This window comes from Phascolarctos cinereus, unplaced genomic scaffold (assembly GCF_003287225.1).
Source record: "Phascolarctos cinereus isolate Bilbo 61053 unplaced genomic scaffold, phaCin_HiC Scaffold_1;HRSCAF=81, whole genome shotgun sequence".
NCBI lineage: Eukaryota > Metazoa > Chordata > Mammalia > Diprotodontia > Phascolarctidae > Phascolarctos > Phascolarctos cinereus.
In genome coordinates, this window is record NW_027555514.1 from 288,493,607 (window position 1) to 288,499,606 (window position 6,000).

The following is a 6,000-nucleotide window of genomic DNA, read 5'->3' on the forward strand; positions in this document are numbered from 1 at the left end:
AATTAAAGCTAATTTTAGGAACAACTAGAAGGAGCTGGACCAGGCACTACTGCCTCCTGTCTGCAAATCTGGATCACTGTTCCCACACTGGGCCCCTTCCTATTCCCCCCACTCCAGACCACCCTCCCCTCTGCTGCTGAATTAATTTTCCTAAAGTCTGACCATTGCATACCCCCTCCCACCCTCACCCAATCAACTCCAATGATTCCTCTAGGATCAAATATAAAATCTTGCTGGGTTTTTAACACCCTCCATAACCTGCCCGCCTCTTACATTTCCCCTCTTATCAACTCATTGGCTCCTGTATTTGGCAATGCAGTCACACTGGCTTCCCTGCAGATTTCTGCACAAAAAAATCCCATCTCTCGCCTCCAGGCATCTTCCCTCCTCATCTCTGCCTCCTGGCTTTCCCAGCTTTCTTCTGATCTCACTTTCTTGAAGAAGCCTTTCCTGATGTTGCTTAATGCTGTGCCTTCCCTCTCATATATATGTATGTGTGTGTGTGTGTGTGTGTGTAAAGTAAGTAAAAGTAAACACACATATATACATACATAACATGCACATCTATACATCTACACATACATGCATATATATATATGTATATATAATACACACACATGTATGTATATATATATATATATAATGCTGGTGACTCTCCTTTCTGGCTGATCCATTCATTAGCACCTGCCCCAGGCCCCTCCCATTGGCTAGGGGAGGCAGTCCCCTTGGATGGGCAGGAGGTCCAGGGGATCCCATAGTCCTTCCTCTTTGGGGGGTTGGGCCCTGGGGTGCTTGTGAGTAGGGTCAGAGCTCCTCTTGCTTCCAAGTGGGCTGGGGCTGGGGCCAGAGCAGGCCCCTCCAGTGGGTCACCCAGGGCCATTTCCAGAGTACTCTTCCTTCAGTTTCATTTATAGCTTTCAGCCAATCCAAGGAAGCCAGGCTTAGGGGCTTAGTCACCACAGAAAGCCCCCAAGCTGCTGCTTTGGTGGAATTGATTCCAGGTCCATTTTCCTGAAAAGGATCCATCCATCGACTGGCTACTTAATAGACATAAACTGGGCCCTGGGGGAGGCTGAGTCACCTCCATTGGAGGGGAGCCAAGGAGGATGGGGCCTGAGCACAGCTAGGGGGTCCCTGGAGGATGGAGTCTTCCCACCCCCCTCATGCTCCTGGTCCCCCATTCCCACAAACCAGGACTAGCGTGTGTCTCTCTTCCCTTCTTTCCCTCTCTGCTATCTCTCCCCTTCCTAGTTCCCAGGCCAGGCGTCTAGCACCCCATGTCCTCCAGCTCTGTGCCTGACCAGGCTGTGGGTGCTCTGGAGGACAACGCATCTGGCCCCATCTGCCTTCTCCCCCAGGGTCTGGTCCCCCCTCCTTGTCAGTCAGCCTTGAGTGTCAGAGATGACACATGTAAGCTGAGGGGGGGAGGTGCCTGGAGAGAGGAGAAATCCCAGCTGTGGATGTGTGTGTGTGTGTATACACTTGTGCACATCTGTACCGATGCAAGGGTACATGAGCCTAAGCCATCCCAACTGAGTGTCCTGTGATTGCAAAGGAGAAGCCTGGCCCACAGGCCCCAACCCAGAGGCTTCTGTATGTTATGCTCTACCAGATGCCCTCCCTGCCCATGTCAGTGTGGCCTGCTGTGGAGACAAGACCTCCTTAGCCTGGGCCTGAATGCAGCTGGAGTGTGTGTGTGTGTGTGTGTGTGTGTGTGTGTGGTGTGTGTGTGTGTGCGTGTGTTGGAATTAGCACATTTTCCCCCATCTGACTGTGATCGCTGAGGAAGCCCCAGCCAGGGAGGAGCCCAGGAAATCCTTGGCACCCAGGTTCTCAGGGATGAATGATGGAGGAGGAATGGAAAGGCTGAACATTGGTGGAAGGGCCCAGAAAGGCCCTGGTCCTGCCTCCTCCAGGGAGAGGTCTGTCTGTTCTCTCTCTCTCTCTCTCCTCCTCTGCCTGGGGGCTACCCGAGCAGCTCAGGGTGCCAGCAGGGTCACCAAGGGGGACCATAGGAAGCCAGAGCCCCTCACAGAGGTTTCTGGATTGGCTGAGAGCCTGGTCAGAAGGGCTGCTCTTGGGCCACAGGACCTGCCTTTCTGGGGTGGCTCAGACTCTGGGCCCCACTGGCTGGGCCCCTGGAGTCACCTTTGACACCCTTCCCCTCTTGCATCATTCCAGAAGCTGAAGCTTCTCTTTGTCCTTGAAAATAAAGGCCCTCCTGGGGTCTGGAGTTCAGTGGGAGGGGAGGGGAGGGGAGGAGGCAGCTGGGAGCCCTGGGAGCCTGGCATCAGGTGCATGGCTCCTGCAGGAGCAAAGGAAGGGAAGACAGGGCTGGGTGAAGTGGGAGCCAGGGAGCTGGGGGCCCAGGGAGGCCCACAGGCCTCCACTGAATGAGGTAAGGAGGACTGCTGAGGTCACCAGAAGCAGAGGCAGAGGGGAGGACTGTGGCCTCCCTGGGGGCAGGGGGAGGGAGCCTGAGAGAGGCCCCAGAGTCTGAGAAGGGCCAGTCAAGAGAGGTCCAGCAGCACAGATCATGAAACCCAAGGCTCCCGACCAGGCTGTGGCTGGAAGGAAGCTTCAGGCCTTTCAGAGCCCCTTCCTCACACCCACCCTTGGAGGGGAAAAGGCCAAAGGATTCTCACCCCCACTGGAAAGATGGGGAACCGAGGCTTGGAGATGGGATGGGAGGGACTCAAGCCCAAGTCAAAGGATCCTGGAAACAGAGCTTTGAGATGGAAAGGCCACCTAACAGAACCCAGAAGGGTCGGGGGAGATCCCAGAAGCAGGGAAGGGTCTAGTCCAGGTTAGTCAGTGGCACAGGTAGTGAGTGAGCCACAGATGCCCCAGGAGCCCTTTCTGCAGCACCACACTACCTCCGGAGGGCAGCAGAGGAGAGAAGGGAGGAAAGAAGCATTTATTAAGCACCTACTGTATGCCAGGCACTGTGTGAAGCGCTTTACAAGTATCTCATTTGATCCTCACAACAATCGTAGGAGTTACGTGCTATTATCCTCCCCATTTTACAAAGGAGGAAACTGAGGCAGAGTTGCCCAAGGTTACACAATGAGTGTCTGCCAGCATCTGAATTCAAGTCTTCCTGGCTCCAGGTCTGCTTTCTGCTCTATCCACTGCAGTGCCTACTTGCCTGCTGGAGTGGGAGGGAGAGCACTGTAATCATAGATTGTCCTTCCTGGGCAAAGGTCAGGAGGCTGGAGAGTTCCAGGGCCTGGGATGAGGGCAGGGAGGAGGCAGGGCCCAGAGCTGGGAAGGAGTGATAGAAGTTAATCTTGCAAAGGCAGGCAAGGCCTTGTCCATAAGGCCAGCTGGTAAATGAGAGCCTGTGAAGTGGGCATGCCAGAGATCTTGTCCTGGCATTCACATTGAGGGGACAGATGAAGAGGTGAGTAGAGGAGGAAACAGGAGAGCCAGAGGCCATGGTGCTTTGGAGGTCAAAGGCTGGGGTGCCCTAGATCACTGATGGCGGTCAGCCTGGCAGAGATGTGGGGTTGCTTCTGCATGGTGCAGACTGGGAGCCTTCACAGGGCAGGGCGGGAGGAAAGGAAGGGGTCCAGGGAGCACTCCATGTCCTTGGCTTTTGTACAAGGCATGGGAAGGGTGGACTTGGGGGAGAGGAGGGAATGAGTCTGGGATGGGTGGGTAAAAAGGGAAGATAGAAGGAGAGGCTACCAGAACACAAGCCCAGTTTGTCTTTCTGATGTGGACAAAACCTTCCCTTTTCTGGAGGCCCAGCTCAGGGACTGTCCCCTGATGTCACCTCCAGCCCCACCCCCCACTGGAAGGGACCTTCCTCCAATCTGGTCCATCCAGTATCGGTACAAAAAGAATGTTTACATGTTTGTGATTTAACATCCCCCCTTGTCCAGTGGTCCACTACTTCCAGCCTTCCACCTGGGTTCGGTTCTGATCCTTAGGAAGTCTTCCTTGCCTGCCTCTCCATCTCCCTCCCCCAAGTTCTGGCCTCCTCCATGTTCAGAACCAAAAGGGCCCTGAGCAGTCGCAGAGTCCACTAAGAACCCGCACTATTCCATGCCTTACAATGGACTCCAGCCTCGGCTTGGAGCCCTCCGGTGAAGGGGACTCGCTACCTCCCCAGCCCAGCAAGCCTAAATCTGCCATTTAATCCTTCCGGGCTGAGAAGGCAGGCCCCTCACCTTCCAGGCGGTCACTTGGCTCTTCTGTGGCTCGGTCTGTTTCCCACCACTTCAGTCCAGAGAGTTTAAGGATCACAAAGGCTTTTCTCCCACCGAGGGAAGGAGGACTCGTCTATCGTGTGGTCCCAGAGCAACAGAGGATGCAACCGAGGCTCAGCAAGCGGGAGGGCCCGGCAGAGGGTCACACTTCGAGGCACGTTTGCCAGATAGGGCAGAAAAAGCAGCCCGGGCTTCAGGGCCCCGAGGTGCCCAGGCAGGGGCCATGGGAAGCCTGCGATCAGAGCCGGGGACCAGGAGCAGGGTGGGGAGGGATGGATGGATGGAGGGAAGTGGAAAGGGGGAAGGGGGCGGCAGCTCCAGGGCAGGGGCTGGGGGTCGAGCTCCGCTGGGTCCCCGCCCCCAGCGCCTCGCGCCGACCTTTCCGCTTCCGGTCCCCCCTCCGCACCCCCCCCCACCACCCCAGCTTTGGCTGGCGCTGGCCAGGTTGGAGCAGAGCCCCCGGGGCCCGCGGGACAGGAGGGGGCGTGGCTATAGAGGGGCGGGGCCTGAAAGGCGGGGCCTAGGGGGGGTGGGGAGGTAGGCAGAGGAATCCTGAAGAGGAGGAGGAGGAGAGAGAAGGAGGAGGGAGAAGAGGGAGGAAGGCAGGGAGCGAGAGGGAGCGGGAGCGCCCGGGAGGCCCCCTGAGAGCAGCGCGGGGCCGGGCCGGAGGAGCCCGGGCAGCAGCAGCGGCGGCGGCGGCGGCCCCACAGAGAACCCCCCGCGCCCCCAGCCCGAGGTCCCGGCCGCCATGCAGGGGCGCAGCGCGCGCACAGGGAGAGCGGCCACCGCCACCGTCACTGCCACCGTCGCCGCCACCTCGGGTAAGACTAGGGTCTGGGCCGCCACCTGTTGAGGGGAGCGGCGGGGAGCCGCTTGGAGGGGGGAGCGGGGGAGGGAGTCAGCCCCCCCATTCCGATCCCTGTGGCGGGGGGGGGCGCGTCCAGGGAGACCAAAGTGGGGCCCAGAAACTACCCCTCTGGGCCCGGGCGGCGCCTGCCATCAGCAGGGCTGGCTGGGAGGCCCCGCCGGAGGACCCACGTCGCGAGGGGGTCAGTCCTCTGTGTTGGAAGATCGGGGTGTCGGCGAGTTCTGGGAGCTCTCAGTCTTGGGGAGGCTTTAGGTGCTGGTGGACCCTGCGTTCAGACTGTGGGGGGATGCTGGGGCTCTCATGTGGTGCTTTTGGGAAAACTGGGGTCTCGGGATTATTGGGGCTTCTGTTAGGGATCCCCGGTGTTTGAGGAATCTGAGCGTCTGGCTGTTGGTGAGTTCCCAACTGTGGAGGAATCGCGGTGATTTGGAGGCGCTCTCATTGTTGGGGGGCCTGCGACGCGGGAGGGAGGTCCTCTTAGGTGGAAGGGCCTCCAGAGATCAAGCTTCTCTATGCTTTTTGAACCTAAGCGGAGTTGCTGTTTGGGGGGGGGTGTCTGGGCTCCTTGGGAGGGAAGCCCACCAGAGGAGAAAGCTCCCCTCCCCCAGCCTGAGGGGAGGGGGGCAGGACGCCGGCTCCGGAGTAGCCGTCGTGTCCTCTTTCTCCTGGGAGCATCGAAGTTGGCTCAGGACTAATTGAAAAAGTTTCTGGTTCGGGGGAGGGTAGGGGCTGGCCAGGTCTGGCGTGGCCGGCCTTCCTCCAGAGGCCTAGGTCCAGAGTCCCGGCACTCCGGTGTGGGCGCTTCCTGGGTTCTCCCTCCTCACCCCGCCCTGTCCCCCTGATTTGCTGGGGGGGGGGTCGGTGGCAGCCCGCAGGCCCTCATGCTTTAGGAGTTCGGCCTCCTCCGCCTGCCAGAGG